Genomic DNA, 20516 nt, shown 5'->3' with positions numbered 1-20516 from the left:
AGAGGTCTCTTAGGCTGTCTTCATTTCTTTTCATTCTTCTTTCTTTATTCTGTTCTACAGGAGTGAATTCCACCCTTCTGTCTTCCAGGTCACTTATCCGTTCTTCTGCCTCAGTTATTCTGCTATTGATTCCTTCTAGTGTAGTTTTCATTTCAGTTATTGTATTGTTCATCTCTGTTTGTTTGTTCTTTAATTCTTCTAGGTCTTTGTTAAATATTTCTTGCATCTTCTCCATCTTTCCCTCCATTCTTTTTCTGAGGTCCTGGATCATCTTCACTATCATTATTCTGAATTCTTTTTCTGGAAGGTTGCCTATCTCCAGGCAACCTTCCAGAAAAAGAATTCAGAATTTTCTTTTGTTTATCTGTGGTTTTATCTTGTTCCTTCATCTGGTACAGAGTCCTCTGCCTTTTCATCTTGTCTATCTCTCTGTGAATGTCCAAATTTATTTTTAAAAATACTTCAAACCTGCTCGTGTTGGAAGGTCTCCTGTAGAGGCGGGGGGTGGATGTGGCTTACCGTGGGGACAAGGACACTGGCAGTAGAAGTTCTGGGAAGTACTCCTTGGCATGAGCCTCCCAGAGTCCGCCATTAGCTGCACAAAAGACCCCAGGTAGGCTCAAGTGTTTTTATTTTTAATGTGGTTTTGTATTCTGCTGCTGATGTTGACTTAAAAATTTTTACATTTATATGCATAACTGAGAATGGTGCAATATTTGTCATATTTTGGAATTGATGTCATTCTGGCTTTATAAAAACAATTTGGAATATTTTCTCTTTTTTTTTTGGAACATTTTCTTCTTTTAAAATGCTCTGAATCAATGTATGTAGCATCTAAGTATCAGATCTTTGGGGATTTAGAATTACCTTGTGAAACCATCTGGGCCTGGCACTTTTTTGTGTAGGTAGTTCTTTGATATGTTTCTTTATTTCTTCTAGTAAAATTGGTTTGTCTCGGCTTTCAATCTTTACTGGGATTAATTCTGGCATATTGTGATTTCCATTAAATCTAGGTTTTCCAATGTATTTTTGTAATACTATGAAAATAATTATACTATGTAACTTTCTGTTTCTATAACCCCTTGGCATTTCTTATTTTGAATGTTTTTGCATTCTTCCTTTTTTTCTGGAATAGCTTCATTAGTCGTCTGTCATTAAATTTTTTTTTATTTTCAAATAATCAGCATATTGATTATCAGTCCCCCTGGGTCTCTATATTCAACCTCATTGCTTTTGTTGTTATTTTCTTCCTCTGCTTTTCTTTGCTTTAGCTTTTCATGTTAGAAAAAGAATTCATTTATAGTCATTCTTTTATTCTCATTGTATAAATATTTGAAAGCTGTAAATTTTTCTGTAATCACTGATTTGTTTTTTATAGATTCTGATATGTATTTTTTCCATTAGCATTATTTTTTTTTGGAAATGATTTGAGTTTAATTTATATTGTATTTTCCATTTCATCCAATACTTCTTTAATAGTACACTTTAAAATTTTCAGGAGGAAAGGACTATTTGTTTTTGAGATTTTGTCATCAATTTTTAATTTGATCCATTAAACATGTCTTTCCTTGAGAGAGATATATTGATGTCTCTTATTTTTACTATTTTTTTTACTGTGAGCTGAGCAGTGTGATTAATTCAGTGCTTAGCATTTGGGAGTAAAACAAATAACAAGATGTACAACTGAATTCCTCTAAATGATACATTTATTTCTGCTAAAAACTTCTAATCTAGGGACTGCCACTACTAGTTTTATGCCATTAGGGGCCTCAGTCTTCTTTCGTGTAAAATGAGGTAAGCTATGGAATATTTTTTTAACCCAATAATTTGATTTACCAATTCAATAAAAGTACTTTTGAAATAATACCTTTCTAAGCCCCACTGTTACTAACTAAAATTATTTTAATAATAGCTATCATTTGTTAAATGCCTACTGCATGCCAGGCTCCATGCTTAGCATTTTACATATACGATTTCACTGAATCATAGCATATTTGTTTTAATTTTTCTTCAAACTCTGTAATGTTGGACTCTGATTCAATAGGCAGAAACTCAATTGATTGGCTCAGTATTTTAGGAGACCGTCTACTGCACAAACTGGCAGGGCACACTTGCATGTTGTTGGACACACCTTTCTACTTGAATCAGGACAATGGTCAGAAAGATCACATTGGTCCAGGGAGCAATTAGCCAACATTTATTTGTTAGTTTCTTGGTTTGGCAGGAAACAAGACCAGAATGAGATAAGGAGCTCAGGTCCTTACAGGGTGTGACTGGACTCTTGGACAAAGAGGAACAGAGCTGTTTTCCTGGCCAGCTATTTTCATCCCAGGCTTACACATGTGCTCCCAGTGTGGTAAAAAATATTGTAGCAAAATGTTGTTAACAGCCTAACAAGGAGTATTTAGTTGTAAACCAATCTCCTTATATCTTTAGTGGTAACATTGTTAATAAAACAGAAACAAGTAGTAACATGGTCTTACACTGCCTCAAATTAATTAATATTATACCTGCCTCTTCAGCTAAAGATACTCTGTGTTGTTCTTAAATTCACTTACCCATTGGGTCAATCATTTAACATTTTCTTCTATTACCATTATGTTGATAAATACATGATACTATTGTCAATACTCTCTCCTTCTGTGCCCATGGCAGAGACTCAGTTTCTAATCAACTTGTATTCTTTCTTGCAAAACCTAGATGCAGCCCCATAATCCTTCTCAACATGGCACCCAAATACCAGACTAGAATTTGCTCCCAGTATAAAATCCATTGCCTTTCTTATTCAGGCACTCTGGATGCAAAAGACAAGGAACTCACAGTCCAATGTGGGATGCAGGGATGTAAACAGCAATGTAGTTCAGAGAGGAGTTGCTGCCTAACTTAAAGAGTGTTGACTCTAATTCCTTTAGTGGCATGAGGATGTCCAACTCACTTGAATGCCTCAGGCCATGTTTTCCGCCTTGCTCAGTACAATGTGCCAGCATATATTGAATGTCTGCTTCAGTATTTCTCACCATGTGCCACAGCATGCTTGTGTACCCAGTCACAGATGTGCTTTCAGTGTGATCAATTTGCAAAACGTATGCTTCGCACAATTGGAGCTGGTAAAGTCTCTCAGGTGGGCTGTTGAGCTGGATGGATCTTTTGCTATAAATACAGAGGCCTGCTGTAAATAATAACTAAGACATAACATGACATCATGCTATGTTACTGTACTATGTCTGTGTTTTGGTGCATGGGAGAATGTGGGCACAGCTGGGTTCATGGCATCCCTTACTCTGCCAGTCAGAGATGTAAGTGTATGAGCCATCCCTTCACATGCCTAGTGTAGTATTTCAAAAGAACCAGGTGTGTCTCTGTTTGGCTTAGCATTACATATTATTTTCATTTCAAAATGTGGAGGATCTGTTTCAGTGCTCCTGCCTTTAGTCTAATTTGTGAATTTAAAAGTAGGTATTAATTTAATATCCAAATTGGCATGGCTAGGAGACACCACAGGTAATTAAGAGGCTCTAATTGGGGACATCTGAAAACATTTGAGACACTTTATTCTGGACTCTTTTAAGTGCACTAGATACGATATGGAACAACAGTCCTTTCACTTTGAGGACTTGTAGCATAGATGCCTGGAATGGAACAATAATTAAGAAATTATCCATAACATCTTCTCCAGAGACTGTTGCCATGATGATTTGGGCATTTACTATAAAAGAAGCAACCCACATAAAATAGAAACAAATAGAATGAATAGAACAGAGAAGGAAAATAGCACACAATGCTTTGTAGACAGCTTCACGAATCCTGGAGACCAACTCCTCCCCAAAGTTGACCAGAAGGATCTCCTTGCTTTATAGACCTTTGTTGTGACCCAAGCCATTAATTATAATGTAAACCTAGGTAGTCCAAGAAGAGAAGTGATACTATCAGAAGGATTATCTTGGAATACAAGGAAGAACAGTAGATTAGGAAGCTATTGACCATCAAGATAATGTGCTTTTTAAAAAAAAGTTTATTTATTTTACTTATTTTTTTGGCTGCGTTGGGTCTTCATTGCTGCACGTGGGCTTTCTCCAGTTGTGGTGAGCAGGGGCTACTCTTCGTTGCGGTGCGCAGGCTTCTCATTGAGGTGGCTTCTCTTGTTGCAGAGCACAGGCTCTAGGCACACAGGTTTCAGTAGTTGCGGCACGAGGGCTCAGTAGTTGTGGCTCACGGGCTCTAGAGCGCAGGCTCAGTAGTTGCTGCTCTGCAGCATGTGGGATCTTCCTGGGATTGAACCTTGTCCCCTGCATTAGCAGGCGGATTCTTAACCACTGCGCCACCAGGGAAGTCCCTAATGTGCTTTTTAAACAACTTACTGGAATCATCCCGCTACAGAGGTATAGCTTTTTGAAATAATTGTCTCAAATTGTGGCTACAATTTTTAGCTAGTTTTTTTCCATGAATGTATGTTAACTGAATGCATTATCAAACCTCTTAATCTCTGCTCCTTACCATTTAGTTTGGGTCATAAGCACCAAATTTAAGTAATCCAGGCAAGATTCTTGAGCCATACAACACATATGAACTTGGACTTATAAAAAATTAAATTTGATTGTGATACAAACTCAATAGAGAAATACTTTAAAGTCACTGCTTCTTCATGTGATTATAGTGAGTTGACACAATACCTTTCATTTAGGACCTCGAGTGCCTCCGTAATACTGTAATAGCAGCACAGGAGGTAAGCGGGAGTCGGTTGACAGCATCCTGAGCCCAAAGGCACTGAGTAATTTGCTGGAAAATCAAACTGGCACTTGCAGTTTGGATTCCCGAGGATCTAGTTTCCACTGAGTTTCAGACCAAGAAGTTGTATATTGTGTTGTAAGATTGAGGCTGTTCCCCACTTCCCAGAGTCCAGGGGGCAGGAGGGACCCTGCATTCTTCATTATTAACAAGCGCCTCCCCTTCCCCCCAGGTGACACTGAGGTCTGGACCATGCGATAGGAAATACTGATCCAGATCTTAAAGGCCATCTAATTCCAATTTCTCATTTTACAAAGGGTTCACAAACGTTTACTGACTTGATCAAGGTCTGGTAGCTAATTCGCAGATCTCCTCTCTTACCCCCACTTCCAAGACCTCGGAGTCCAAGAATGTTAGAGGAGTTTCTCGCTGAAATCGACCCGAAAAGCTTATTTGAGGGAGTTTGTGACATGCCCCCCCACTCCCGGTGGTTAACCTGCATTCTGAGTTAGCATCTCCCTCAGACCATCTCTGATGTTACAGAACAGGAAAGAAAGTTGCCAGCCCTGGGCTGCGGCAGGGCCTGCGGGGGGAGGCAGCTGCTCCGCCTCCAGCACTCGCGGGCGGGCTCGACACAGGCCGCCGAGCGGCGAGCGCGGGACTCGGCGGCTGGCGGCGGGCGGGGAAGGCGCGGGGCGTGGTTTGCAGCTTTCCGAGCGCCAAGGAGCGGAGCGCGCTCTGCTGCGCCCCGAGCCTTCCGCTGGACCTAAAAGGCGAGTGGGAGACCGAGCAAGAGGCGCGATCGAAGGAGCAAGGCGAGTGGGGCGCCGACCCGGGAAGGCTCTAGCCCGCGCCCTCGCCCCTCGCCGGGCCGGCAGCAGGGGAGCGAGGCGGCGGGGCCCCTGCACCCCGGTGCGCCCCGGAGAGAGCGGTCTGTGGCAAGGGAAGGAGAGCGGGAGGGAGGGGAAGGGGCGGGGGCGAAGGAGGGCAAGGTCCCCGAGCCGGGGGCGAGGGCGGCGGGAGACTGGACCCGGCCCACTGCGGGGGTCCGAGCCTGGCCACGGGAAACTTTGCCCGGGTGGCAAGAGCGGGGTGCGTGGAGGGCGCCGCAAACTTGTCAGCGGGCGGGGCGTTTCGGAGATTGGAGCGAGCGCCAGCGAGTGGCGTTTGTCTCTCCGGTTTCTTTGTGTCACCTCCCTAGCCCGCCGGTCCGCCCGCCTGGGAAAGGGGCTGCGCCGGTGGCGCGGCCCCCATCCACCCGTCGCCAGCGTCGGGCCCAGGCCCCGGCGCTCGCGGTCCGCTGATTGTTTTCGCTCCTCGCGTCACGCCTGGGCGGGAAAGATTTTGAACGCCGCGTGAGCTAGAACGCGGAGAGCCGCGGCGCGGAGATTGCCAGACCGTGGGCGGCGCGAGGCTAGCCCCGGGTCTCAGAGGACCGGCGGGCGGGGCTCACCGGGCTGGAGAGCGCGAGCGGCCCCGGGGGTCCCGGCACGGTAGGAACCGCGGCGGCCGAGCGCCTCCTCGGCGGGGGCCGCTTGGACGGCTAGGATTATAATTCCATTTCGATTGCTTGGGGTCTTTGTTGTCTGAAATTGCCTTGAGGGTCTGACGGTAGCACCTTCTCCTTTTTGGGTTGTTTTTCTTCTGTTAAAAAAGAGCGAGGGGAGACTTATGTGGAATCTGCTGCTCCAAACAACATTAGCCACCTTATTTGATGGAGGTTGAGCGGTCCTGTGTAACCTTTGCCTTTGTGGACGCCTGTTATTTCCGAAAGTTATTATTTTATCCTCCCCTAGTGGAAGGGAGAGTCTGAGCCAGATGCTAGCAAGCACGATTGTGTACGTGCACCAGCAAGTCAGAGTCAAACACAGGAGGTTCCTTCTCGCCGCTCAACACTTTTGCATTGTTTTTTTTTTTTTTAAAGTTTGTTTGATTTCAAACAACTTTCATCTGCTTTCCTAAAACTTTCCAGAGCTCCGAAGAACTCCTTGCAGATATTACGTGGTTGTGCTAGGATAAGTCCGACCACTTTTAGGGTTGGGGTTACAGTTAAGCCCCCGAACCATACCTGGCCCGCTCACCACTCGGGTGCCCGCCCTTGAGCCATTGTAAACATCATCGGGTTGAGTGTTCACCTTTTAGGAGATGGAACATTTGGTGTGTTTTTATACTTTAATGCACCACTCCTTCTTTAGTTACCTTCCCTTTCTGCAAAACTCTTGAGACTCTCTCGGGCTCTTCCTGAGATAATTACTGAGTGGCCTTAGCTGCGCCATCACGCCCCCCACCCCCGCAAGCACCCGAGGGAGAAGAGAACAGGTGCAATCCTCATTAAGTTTTTTCGCGGTGAAAACTCTGGAGATGTCAAAGTACGTAAAAAGTGAAAATTCTTAGTTCTTTGTCCATATGTTTGAGTTAATGAGCTTTATTTGAAGCCAGCAAAAATCAAAGTCAAATCAGTTGGGTCAGCTCAACCTTGTACATTAAGGTTGTTTCTTAAAAAAATCTTATAAATTTACCCAGTTAGAAATTTACAAGCATTTCAGTGCATTAGTGCTAATTGTGTTTGCAGGATATTGCAGTATGTTTAGAGAACTGAGTCACAATGGGATTTTTCTAGGTTGTGCCCTCAATAGCATAACTGAGAGTTTAACATAAAGCTCAAAACTGGAATCAGTCACGTCTTGATAAGTAAGGGAAAGTGTGAAAGGCAATTGATTCATTTGTCATTACTCATATGTTTTAAATATAGATTTTCAATAATTTCACAAAATTATTTTTTCATTTACTCAGATGAGCTCTTACCATATGCCAGCCACTGTGCTGGACTCTGGAGTTACAAATAATAATAATAACTGTTTATGGAATACTTATTTTGTACCAGTAAATGCTTCACATAGGTTACCTCATTCATCTAATAAAAATTTGTTGAATGCTTACAATGTATTGTGCTAGGTGCTGGAGTTATAATAAGGCACAGGACAGCTGTTAGCTGTCTTAGCAAGTCAGGAAGATAGGCAGAACATAAAAGACATTACTAAACTAATCATAGTTTTTAAAATGTAAATCAGATCCCACCACTCATCCTGCAGTGCAGTGTGTTGTAGGGTAGGAGGTGAGGAGAGGAGGGAGGCGTGGAAGATCAGCAGAGGAGATAGCATTGAGTCAGGAAAGACCTTGATAGTGTGTGGATTGATTGGATCTGAGAGTAGGTCTTGTGGCTGAGCACTGTCAGCTGGAGGGAGAGAACTAAATGATGAGAGAGTGGTAATCAGGTGACAGATCATGCAGGGCCTCGTAGGCCAAAGTTTGGATATATTCACATTGAATCCTCATATATACCCTATTGGCCCTATTTTATACTTTATAAAACTGAAGTAACTTTCTGAGTCTGCACAGTAGGTGAATGGCACAGCCTAGGATAGGAAGCCAGGCTCTCAGTCTCCACTTATATTTAACCACTATGCCAGCATCAAAAGACAGTCCATATCCTGATGGACCTGTTTGTCTAGTGAAGACAAGCCATTGCAATACACACATGGTGGTGCGAGAAAAGATGTGTTCTAGGGGCTGTGGGAGGAGGAAAGCACCTAATTCTGCCTAGGAATGGGGCAGGCCAAATTGGGAAAAATGAAAACATTTTTCCTTTTTTTCAGAATTATGAAATGTTTCAGATTAGCTATAATTCAGAAATAATCTTAATGTTAAATGCAATAGCCCATTCTTCAGGGCTTCACTGTGTGTTCTTGAGATCTCTCTCTCTTTTTTTTTTTCTTACTTTCATATTTACCAATGACCTGAGTCATGTGTCCCCTTTCCTACTTTTACAAAATAAAGGATTGTGTCTGGAATACTGTAAAATCACTTATATTTAAAGCCTGTAATTCTTTGTGAAATTGCAGGTTAAGTTCTTTTTTGATTGTTTTTATCTTAAACTGTCTAGCCTTTCTCATTTTGTGTGATAATTTTATAAACAGCTTCATTGAATGTAATTGACATACAGTAAGCCGCATATTTTAGAGTGTTAAATTTGATGAGTTTTTGACTTATGTATAGATCTGTGAATCCATCTTTCCCTCTGGTCCCTCCCTACACCCTGCATCCTTCTTTCCCAAGCAACCAGTGGTAGCTCTGACCCTATGGATTATTTCGTATTTTCAGAATTTTATATGACTGGTATCACACAGTATGTTCTCTTTTTTGTCTGGCTTCTTTCATTCAACATAATTATTTTGAGATTCATCTATGTTGTTGTGTGTATCAGTAGTTGATTCCTTTTTATTGCTAAGTGGTGTTCTATTGTATGGGTATACCCAAGTTCATTTATCCATTCACCCATTGATAGACGTTTGGTTTTTTCCAGTTTTTGGCTATTAAAAATAAAGCTGCCGGGCTTCCCTGGTGGCGCAGTGGTTGAGAGTCCACCTGCCGATGCAGGGGACACGGGTTCGTGCCCCGGTCCGGGAGGATCCCACATGCCGCGGAGCGGCTGGGCCCGTGAGCCATGGCCGATGAGCCTGTGCGTCCGGAGCACAACGGGAGAGGCCACAACAGTGAGAGGCCCGCATACACCAAAAAAAAAAAAAAAAAAAAAGCTGCCGTGAACATTATGTTCAGTCTTTGTATGGACACCTACTTTCTAGGAGCAGAATGGCTAGATCATATGGTAGGTGTATGTTTAACTTTTTTTTTTTTTTAATATTTATTTATTTATTTGGTTGCACCGGGTCTTAGTTGCGGCATGCAGGATCTTCGTCGCCACGTGTGGGATCTTTTAGTTGCGGCTTGTGAACTCTTAGTTGCGGCATGTGGGATCTAGTTCCCTGACCAGGGATCGAACCTGCGTCCCCTGCATTGGGGGCGTGAAGTCTTAGCCACTGGACCACCAGGTAAATCCCGTATGTTTAACTTTTAAAGACATTCCCGGGCTTCCCTGGTGGCGCAGTGGTTGGGAGTCCGCCTGCCGATGCAGGGGACACGGGTTCGTGCCCCGGTCCGGGAGGATCCCACATGCCGCGGAGCGGCTGGGCCTGTGAGCTATGGCCGCTGAGCCTGCTCGTCTGGAGCATGTGCTCTGCAACGGGAGAGGCCACAAGAGTGAGAGGCCCGTGTACCGCAAAAAAAAAAAAAAACTCCCATACTTTCCCAAAGTGGTTGTATCATTTTACATTCCCAGATTAGTGCCTGAGGGTTCCAGTTGCTCTGCATCCTTGTCAACACTTGGTATGATTAAGCTTTCATAGCCATTCTGTTAGATGTGTAGTGGTATTTCATTGTGGTTTTAATTTGCATTTCCCTGATGACCAATGATGAGCTTATTTACCATCCATATAATATCTTTTTTTGTTGTTGAAGTTTCTTTGCATTTTTTGCTCATTTTTAATTGGGTTAGTTACTTCCTTATTCAGTAACTGTTTTGAGAGTTTTTTTAATATATTCTGGATACAAGTCCTTTATCAGATACATGATTTGCAAATATTTACGTTCAGTCTATTGCTCGTCTTACATTCTCTTAACAGATCTTTGAAGAAGTTTTAAATCTTACTAAAGTCCAATATATCAATTTATTCTTTTATGGATTATACTTTTGGTGTTATACCTAATAAATCTTTGCCTAACTCGAGGTCACAAAGATTTTTTTTCCTTAGAGTTATAAAACTCATAGGAAAACTCTATAAAAGAATGTAAAACCATGAAGTCTTTCGTGTTACATTTAGGTCCATCTACTTTGAGTTAATTTTTGTTTATGGAGCCGGAATATGGGTTGAACTTTACTGCCACCAGGAACACTTAACATGTTTTGGAGATGAGATAATGTCTGGAGACAATGTGGTGAGGTGGGGTGGGTGGGCATTTGCTATTGGCATCTAGTGGGTCAAGGCCAGGGTTGCTGCTAAAGATCCTACAATGAACAGGAGAGATCCTCTCAACAAAGAATCATTCAGCCGAAATGTCAGTAGTGTCAAGGTTGAGAAACCCTAGGCTAGAGGTTTATCAATTGTATTGACCTCGATGAATCAGCTCTTGGTTTCATTTATATTTTCTGTCTTCTGTTTAATTGATTTTTACTCTGATCCTTATTATTATTTCCTTTCTTCTACTTACTTTGAGTTTAATTTTACCCTTCTTATTCAAGTCACTGCGACCTTTTTTCTTTTCTGATATAGGTGTTTAGTTCTGTAAATTTCCTAAGTACAGTACTGCTTTAGGGAATTCTCACAAATTTAAATAGGGTGTGATTTCATTTTTATTCAGTTCAAAATGCTTAAAAATTTTTCTTTGGATTTATTGTTTGACCTTGAGTTACTTAGGAGTTGTTTTTTTTTTTTTGCGGTACGTGGGCCTCTCACCGTTGTGGCCTCCCACTGCGGGGCAGAGGCTCTGGACGTGCAGGGTCAGCGGCCATGGCTCACGGGCCCACCGCTCCGCGGCATGTGGGATCTTCCTGGACCCGGGCACGAACCCGTGTCCCCTGCATCGGCAGGGGGACTCTCAACCACTGTGCCACCAGGGAAGCCCTACTTAGGAGTTTATTACTTAGTTTCCAGACATTTGTGGATTTTCCAGGCATCTTTCTGTTATTAATTTCTAAATTTAGTTTTCTTATTGTCAAAGAGCATAACTTGTATGGCTCAAATTCTTTTATATTTACTGAGAGTTAGTTTAGAGCCCAGAATATCATTAATTTTGGTAAATGTTTTGTGTGTGCTTGAAAAGACTGTGTGTTCTAATTATAAAATGTCAAGGGAACATACCATCAACATGACATCACTGTTCATGTTAACCTTGATTACCTGGCTGAGGTAGTGTTTGTCAGGTTTCCTTCCTGTAAAGTTACTCTTTTCTCCCTGTTCTGTCCTTTGCTTTTTGAGATGGAAGTCACTATGCGTAGCCCATATTTAAGGAGTGGAGAGTTATCCTTCTTCTCCTTGAAGGGTATTGCTTTTTTTACCCCACGTGACAATTTCTGACTTTTAATTCTGGTATTTCGGCCATTTATATTTAAAATGATTATTGATTATGGTTCACTTTATTTATTTAACATCTTTATTGGGGTATAATTGCTTTACAATGGTGTGTTAGTTTCTGCTTTATAACAAAGTGAATCAGCTATACATATACATATGTTCCCATATGTCGTGCGTCTCCCTCCCTCCCACCCTCCCTATCCCACCCCTCCAGGCTGTCACAAAGCACCGAGCCAATATCTATGGTTCACTTTAAATGTATAATCTTGCTATTTGTTTTCTGTTTTTCTCATCTGTTCTTTGTTTCCTTTTTTCTCTTTTTCTCTCTTTGATTGGATTAATTGAATTTTGGTCATTATAGTTTATATCCTTTCTTTTGCTTATTAGCACTCATTCTTTTTTTAATTTTTATTTTTTTAACATCTTTATTGGAGTATAATTGCTTAACAATGGTGTGTTAGTTTCTGCTGTATAACAAAGTGAATCAGCTATACGTATACATATATCCCCATATCTCCTCCCTCTTGTGTCTCCCTCCCTCCCACCCTCCCTATCCCACCCCTCTAGGTAGTCAGAAAGCACAGAGCTGATCTCCCTGTGCTATGCAGCTGCTTCCCACTAGCTATTTTACATTTGGTAGTATATATAAGTCCATGCCACTCTCTCTTTTTTTTTTTTTTAAATTTGGCTGTACCCCTTGGCTTCTGGGATCTTAGTTCCCTGACCAAGGTTTGAATCCATGCCCTCGGCAGTGAAACCACTGGACTGCCAGGGAATTCCCTACCTGTCATTCTTTATTTTGTTATTTCAGTGTTTGCTTTAGGGTTTATAGTATACATCTTTAACGTATCACAGTTTAACTTCAAGTGTTATATTATACCACTTCAATGAAAGCCTTGTAATAATATATTTCCCATGTCTCTCTGCTTTGTGCTATTGTCATACATTTTACTTTTTGTCTGTTATAGACCCTACACTACATTATTATTTTTTGTTTGAGCAGTCAATTATTTTTTTAAGGGATCTAAATAACAAGAAAAAAATCATATATTGACCCATGGTTACACAGGTTATATTCTTTGTTTTACTACTATTAAATGAAAATAAAGAAATCATACATATTGAGGTTATTGGATTCATATTTATGAATATATTCTAACTTGTAATTTTATTTATTTTTAAAATTTATTTATTTTATTTTTGACTGCGTTGGGTCTTCATTGCTGCACGCGGGCTTTCTATAGCTGTGGCGAGCTGGGGCTACTCTTTGTTGTGGTGCGTGGGCTTCTCATTGTGGTGGCTTCTCTTGTTGTGAAGCACGGGCTCTAGGCGTGCGCGGGCTTCAGTAGTTGAGGTTCGCGGGCTCAGTAGTTGTGACACACGGGCTTAGTTGCTCCGCGGCATGTGGGATCTCCCTGGACAAGGGCTCGAACCCATGTCCTCTGCATTGGCAGGTGGATTCTAAACCACTGCGCCATCAGGGAAGCCCTAACTTGTAATTTTAGAATAAACATTAAAGAGGCAGTGAAATTTGGAAATCAGAGCATAGTTCATTTTTTTAAACTAAACCCACTGAATGGTCATTGAGCTGATCATTGCTGTAATAGAAGGATACTTCAGGATACTGTGGTGTATTACAAGATTCAGAACACCTGGACTTGGAGAACTCTCCAGACAGGCACTGATGAGTGTGCTGTACTTCTTTTCTTTCCTTTGGGCAGCGTTAGGAAAAGGGAAATGGGTGGGCAGAAAGAGTCTGTCCTCCCATGCTGACATTTTCCAGACCCTGAGAAACTTTGATAGATGAGTGTGAAAGCACTTCTTTCTTTCAATGGTGTATGAGATGAAGAGCACTTGGTTATAGCTCCTCAGGTCAGAGTAACACATTTGACAAAGTGAGCCTCAAGCTTCTGCTTGTCAGTGTCCATATTTGACTGAAAAGTCCAATCTGAGATGCAGTTCTAGAACTGGTCAAAATTTGCTATCTACTTGTTGCTTTGGTTCCAGCTGACTTTTAGTTTTCCTTTATCAGTGAGTAGCTCCTTTCCATCTGGGTTATGTAAATGTGCTCCTATTCTGAATGTCAATACATTGACAAACACTCAGCTATAAATGAGTGAGAAAACTTAACTCATCCAACAAATTAATTTACTTTGTAAATATTTATTCAATCTGGGCTCTGGCACATTGATGAAAATTTATGTCCCTTGCCCTTCGAAAGCTAACTGTCACATAAGAGAAGGCCCACAAGTAGAGAAGCATGTGTTCCAATGTGGTAATTGGTGGAATGGATGTATGAACTGGGCGATGGGAGTAAGCCTCGAGCAGCGGTTCTCAAAGTGTGGTCCAGGAACCAGTAGCATCAAACCTACTGGTTCAGAAACCTAGAGGGTGGGGCCCAGCAATCTGTGTTTAACAAGTCTTCCAAGTGATTCTGATGCACGCTCAAGATTGTGAACCAGTGGCATAGAGGATTAGATGATCTCTGAGATTTTTTCCCCAGGTCCTAATTTCTACAAATATGGTTTAGAAATGTGATATTTACCCCGTTGTATTGTACTTTAAGAACTGTTTTAGCACGAATGAATTGGTATTTAAAACGTTAATGCTATGGGGGTAAAACAGGAATTCAAAATGGTAAAGATACGCCTGACACTGGGACAAAAGTAAATTAGATTTAAAAAAACTTTATTATGAAAAATTTTAAGTACATATTCAAAAGCAGAGATAATAGTGAAATGAACTCCTATGTAAACATTACCCAGTATCAATAGCTATCAAGTCCTGCCAATTTGGTTTTACCTCTACCCTCACCTATCCCCCCTGTGCTGGGTTATTTTAAAGTAAATTCCACACATCATATCATTTCATCCATAAATAATTAGATTTTAAATTATTTGAGCTATTAAGTTGCTAGAAATGAATTTGAAACCGATTCACATATAACCATTTCATGTTTCCATGTTAAATTATAGATAAAGTTTGTCTGGAGTTCATTTACACAAAACATGAGTAAAACAAAACAGTAGTGTGGGCAGGTGTATATATATTCCTATTAGTATAAAATCCATTCAAAATAAATATACTGGTTACAACAGTGAAAATATTTTATGTACCCTCATCATCATTATAGCAATATATACATTATATTTTTAAATAGTATTCCAGAATAGTAAGAAAAAATATATCCATGTGCTGTCAAAATTGAAATACTGTGCTTGAAGGGGAAACTTTAATTTGAAAGACAAATTTTTAGGAAGGATGGTATTATAAAAAGGTTTTGCAGATTTCTAGGCAAATTTTTAATATATTTAAATTAAAAATTCTCATTACTCATTTCGGCAGTTATGTTGCCTCATTTGGAAAGATAAAGGTAGTCAACATTTAGGGATGAACAATACATCTTAAAAAATAAATCCACTTATCTTAATCTATATGCTACACACAGTCTTATCAAGGTTAGAGCTCAGGCTATAAGACAGTTCATGTTTGGAGAAAGGGGACAGAATTAACTTTCACAGACTTTTCACAAACAGGTAGAAAACTACCTGTTTTCTCCTACTGTGGCTTTGGAGTACAAGTTGTGATATCCTGAGGAAAAGCTGATAGTAATACGACTGAGCTCTTCGTGTTTGGCTGCTTTTGAATGATACATTAATTAATGGGTCGTACCGTAGGAGTTAGCTAATCTTCATTTAAAAAATGCTAATTACTCAGAAGTAATTTTTATCTGAAGTGTGAGTTGCAACAAAATAAATAAAGCTGTTCAAGATTGTTCCCCATGCCCCCCAAATAAATTTAAAAAAACCCTACAACTCAAATGCACCTGAGCTATTAGTACTAAGGTAGGTTAGTACCTAACCTACCTTAGTACTAAGGTACAAACATAGTCAATGTTTGATGGGATTGTTTGATAGAATAATGCATGCTAGAGCTTTTAGTTCAAAATTTTGAGTAGTGATTCAGAAAGAAAAAAATAAAGAATTAACTATAAGTTCTGTTTATAAAGCAGTTAAAGGTGTGTCTTACTATCGTGCTAGTATGTTTACAAAGAAAATAGGTGACTAGCAGTCTCTTGTTTGACTGTCTTTTGTAGTTACTCATTTGATGACACTGGGTAAAAATTTTTCCTCTGTTAATGGGACTTTGTTTAAAAGAAAGTATGTTACCTTTGTAGCCTCGGCACTTTTTTCATTTTAGGAAGCTCCAAGTCAGTTGTGTAATAATTAATTTTATAAACAGTGTTTAGTCCAGAACTGATTATATTTCCTTCTGAGCCAGATGAAAAGGAACTCCCAAATGTTTATAATCACAGGTTGATGATTTGGTTCCAAGACTCTGTTGGTGATGGTTTCTGAGACTTGGAAGGTAAGCTGGCTTCTTTCATGAATCATCATGTTGTCTCGCAGTTGGCTATGTGTTTTCTTAGCAACAGCTGCTGATTTCAGGTTTGAGCTAGGAAAGTATGTTTTGAAATGATCCAACATATTCTTTCAGGTTATATATGCCTGTTAAACCTTACAAGCTTACTGTTAATGTTGTATGTTCCACCATGAAGGAATGATTTTATTCTCTTCCTGTCCCTGCCTTCCAAATCATTTTTCTTCTCTTTTTTTTTTCTTTTTAAGGGGGTTGAGGGTAGGTGTAAGAAAAGAGAAAAATAAAGGAACCTGGAAGACTGTGGACATGCTCATTTATGACTCTGGACTAGAGCAGAACCAAAAATGGCCTCCATGTGCTAATAGGATAAAATATAATTTACTGGAGTCTTGATCTTGAGTTATACTCTCAGGTGCATAAGTACTAAAGGACAAGTGGATTTTAGAAATGTCTGCGGTATAGTGTAATGGTTAGGATTGTAACTTCTGAAGTCAGATGGACCCTGATTCAAATCCTGGCTTTGCCATATACTAGCTGTGTCACTTTGGGCAAATTACAAACCTCTCTGGGTAGAGCTTCTTCAACTGTAAAACAAATGCCAAAATATGACTTATAGGAGTGTTATGAATATTACTGAGACAATACATGTAACGGGTAGTACAGTACCAGTAATCGAACATTGTAGAACACATAGTAATAAGTGCTAGTTATTACATTCAATTCAAGGGTGCAGTGAACAAGGGGCTAAGTGACAGGTGTTAGAGGGCAATCAGCAATGAATCAGACATGGCTCCCCTTCTGCAGGAACTGGGGGAAGATAACCTTGTAAACAAATCACTCTACTATGATCCAGAATGAAAGAAGTGCCACCTGAGGTGCTAGCAGAGTGCTGTGGTAATTAATGCCACCTTCGGGGAAGTTAGGGCTAGTTTTGTAGAGAACATTTGACGTTTTAGCTGGGCGTATAGCTGGGTCTAGAGTGTAGAATAGGGCTTTCATGGGTGGAGAATGGAGGAGAGTAGATTGAGGGCTGAAGAATAACACTGAAGCACAGGGCTCATGGCAGGTTGTAGTGGGAGAGGTCTGGATAGATGCTTTGTGGTTAGATCTTGGGATGCTTTTTTCATGGAAGTGTTTGGACCATATTCTTCTTGTCAGTGGGAACACGCAGCGTGTGCTTGGCGTGAGCTCTATTTAATAATAACTTTCTGAAAGATGTAGTGGAGAGGCAGGGAGTCCAATTACAAGGATGCTTTCAGAAATCCAGGTGAGTGATGAAGAAATTCAGAGAACAGAGTCAGAGGGAATTAAAATGAGATGGAAGAGAGAGAATTCTAAATTAGGTGCTGAAAAGAATATTGGTGCCATTACTTGCGAGAGAGATACCACAGGGAGAAAGTGTGGGAGAAAACCGATGGTCTGGTGATGGGGTGGGCTAATGGGTCTTTTTTTTTTTAATCGAACTATAGTTGATTTACAGTGTCATGTTAGTTTCAGGGGTACAGCACAGTGATTCAGTTTTTCAAATACACACACACACACACATGCACATAACATACATATACACACATACATGTATATATTCCTTTCCAGATTCTTTTCCCTTATAAGTTATTACAAAATATTGAGTATAGTTTCCTGTGCTATACAGTAGGTCCTTGTTGGTTATCTATTTTATATATAGTAGTGTGTATATGTTAATCCCAACATCCTAGTATATACATTCCCCCCCCACCGCCTTCCCCTTTGGTAACCATAAGTTTGTTTTCTATGTCTGTGAGTCTCTTTCTGTTTTGTAAATAAGTTCATTTGTATTTATTTATTTATTTTTTAGATTCCACATATAAGTGATATCATATGATATTTGTCTTTCTCTGTCTGGCTTACTTCACTTAGTATGATAATCTCTAGGTCCATCCATGTTGCTGCAAATGGCATTATTTCATTCTTTTTATGAGTAATATTCCATTATATATAATATATATATTATATACTATATGTATATATACCACATCTTCTTTATCCATTCTGTCCTTCTAACAGTCTTTATTTTAAAGTCTGCTAATGGGTCTTTTGAGCTCAAAGATTAGTGGACATCTAGCTGGCAGTTGGAAATTTAGTTCTGAAAGAAGGAAGCTAACATTTATTATGCACCTACTATGTCTCAGGTTTTATGCTAAGCATCTTCACAAATCATTATTGGAAACAAATAGTATTTTTATTGATGAAGAAATAGAACCTGAGAAGAGGCCTGATATTATTTAAATATCTACCCTAATTTCAAAGCATTTCTCACTTTTATTGTTCTCTTCAAGCTTGTGGGAGCAAGTGGAGAGCTGGGGCTAGGAAGAATGAGTGAGTGGGTACGGAAGGCAGTGGGCTGCCCTCTGTGGCACTTTTCATCATTTCTTCATTCAGGCTGTCATTACATCTTCTTTACCACAAGGAGAGAATCTCCTTGTAATTGGGCGGTTAGTATTTGTTACCTGAAGAATGTTGAGGGAGTTTCATAATGAACCTTATTTCTCAAGTTCTGGTATTCCTTTCCTTTTAGAACTACTTGAAGGTTGAAGTACTCCAAGATTTTTTTTTTTTCTCTTGCTTCTGATGAAATGGAAAAGTTTGGCTACGAGTGGGTTTTAACTTTATAAAATGAGCCTTGTTGTAGTTGGATTGGAGAGGACGAGCAGGGCAGAGAGAATGGTGCTCTTTTCCTTAATGTTATCCCCTTCGAAATGTGTAGTCCTGAGGTCAAGCTCATGAATGCAGATGAAAATTAAGTCTGGGAAGACTTTGAGCATGTCTTAAAATCTTTTTTTTTTAATTACAAAAATCCAACTACACACATACAACACACAGATATTAAAAAGCAAAAGCCTGTCCTCATTATTTCCGCTTTCCACTTCTGTTGTCTCTGTCCCTAGAGATAATCACTGTGGACAATTCTATGTTTATCCCATTTGAATGTTTACGAACATTTGGAACCTTGGCAGTAATTGGGCAAAATAGCTAGATTTTAAGCTTTTTCCTTTTCACCCAGATATTTGGTTTTAGGGTTTATTATTGAAGTTTCATAAATACAGGTTCTTCTTTTTAGACTGTGTTCTGAGAGCCCTGTAAACATCAAATGTAACTTAATGTTAAATGCTGTTGGATCACCTTTCAAATCAGTGACATACCTAGGATTAGAATTTAGAGACCTTGAGCTTCTCATTTGTTGCTAAACCAGTTCTGTTAGTTAATTTATTACACAAACTTGCCAGTTAACTGCAACAGTGGACAAAAAACAGGTTTCATCTTATTATTTATTTATTTTAAAGAGAAGAAAGGGCAGAATGTGAATTTAAACTAACATAGGCCCATTTTAGTAACTATATTAATCTGTTAATTACTTCATATGTTGAAGTGTTCAGACTATATGTGTTCTGGTAAATTTCTCTATAGAATCGTGCAACAAGTTAGTCAATTCAATATATCTTGCCTGTTAGGAACTTTAAGGACATGGAGTTCAGAGCCTGCACATTGTGTTCAAGCAGGAGTTGCCAGTAACTTGCTGTGTGGTCTCAGGGAAGTTACTCAACTTCCCTGTTTCCCTAAATGGGGTAGATAGTGTCTGTCTTGTGAGGATTAAAGGGATGGTGCATGTAAAATATTCGGCACAAATTACAAACTAAATAAATATTAACTATACTTATTACTGTTTTATCATTATTATCAAACAGAGGACCTACAATTTTGTTCATCCAGGTAAGCAGAATTTACCTGCTTCTTACCCTCAAGCTACAACAAAGGAGACATCACTATATTTCACTTTTATTGCACTGTAGATGTCAGAAGGAATGTGCAAATATTGAGGTATGCTTTTTAAGCAGATACAGATCTCAGTACCCCTCTTAGTCAGCTTCTTAACTAAATAAGTTGGAGGAGCTTCAACCAAAGGACCACACAGAGATTTTCTTTTGTCTTTGTGGTCCTACTTCTCAAGATTCTTCATGGGTTCTAGTTTTGGTTCTACTCAGGAAAATATTGTAAAATGCATAAGACATTTTCTTGAGAGTGTTCAAATTGTTCACCAATGGGGAGAGAACTACTTAGGTGTATTCCTTTTTGAGGATGTTTTATATTATATGAGTTTTGGGGGCTGGGGATGGGTCAGAGATCTTTCCATGGGGAAGGCTTTGAGAGAAGGAAAAAATATTTCTTAGAAATCTCAAAACTGTAATCTGAAATTCCATGGAAAGAAAACTTAAGAGTTTTGTAATCTGAGTTACTGGAGTTAAGGGGTCAGAGGATTATTTATGTTTTAGGAAGTTTTTCTTCACAGGGAGGTATATAACTTCTAAATATTTCAATGACCTAGTATATATACTGAAGAAAAAGTAACTTTAGAAGTGGGCAGATACAGGCTTTTTTTTTTTTAAAGCCAGACAAGTTTCTAATGGA

General features: G+C 39.9%; 1 protein-coding gene across 10 annotated transcripts in view; it reads left to right on the top strand.

Annotated features, from left to right (window-relative positions):
- The first annotated feature begins 5412 nt into the window (after window positions 1–5412).
- SYNE2 (spectrin repeat containing nuclear envelope protein 2) overlaps window positions 5413–20516 on the top strand; it is a 331838-nt gene continuing 316734 nt past the window's right edge. For all 10 annotated transcript variants that reach the window (XR_012329953.1, XM_019922908.3, XM_019922901.3 and 7 more), the window contains exon 1: window positions 5413–5540. The gene's annotated coding sequence lies outside the window, so the exon portion shown is untranslated. The remainder of the gene's footprint in view (window positions 5541–20516) is intronic.

This window comes from Tursiops truncatus, chromosome 2 (assembly GCF_011762595.2).
Source record: "Tursiops truncatus isolate mTurTru1 chromosome 2, mTurTru1.mat.Y, whole genome shotgun sequence".
Lineage (NCBI taxonomy): Eukaryota > Metazoa > Chordata > Mammalia > Artiodactyla > Delphinidae > Tursiops > Tursiops truncatus.
The sequence above is the reverse complement of the archived record's forward strand: the minus strand, read 5'-3'. Positions and strand labels throughout refer to the sequence as shown.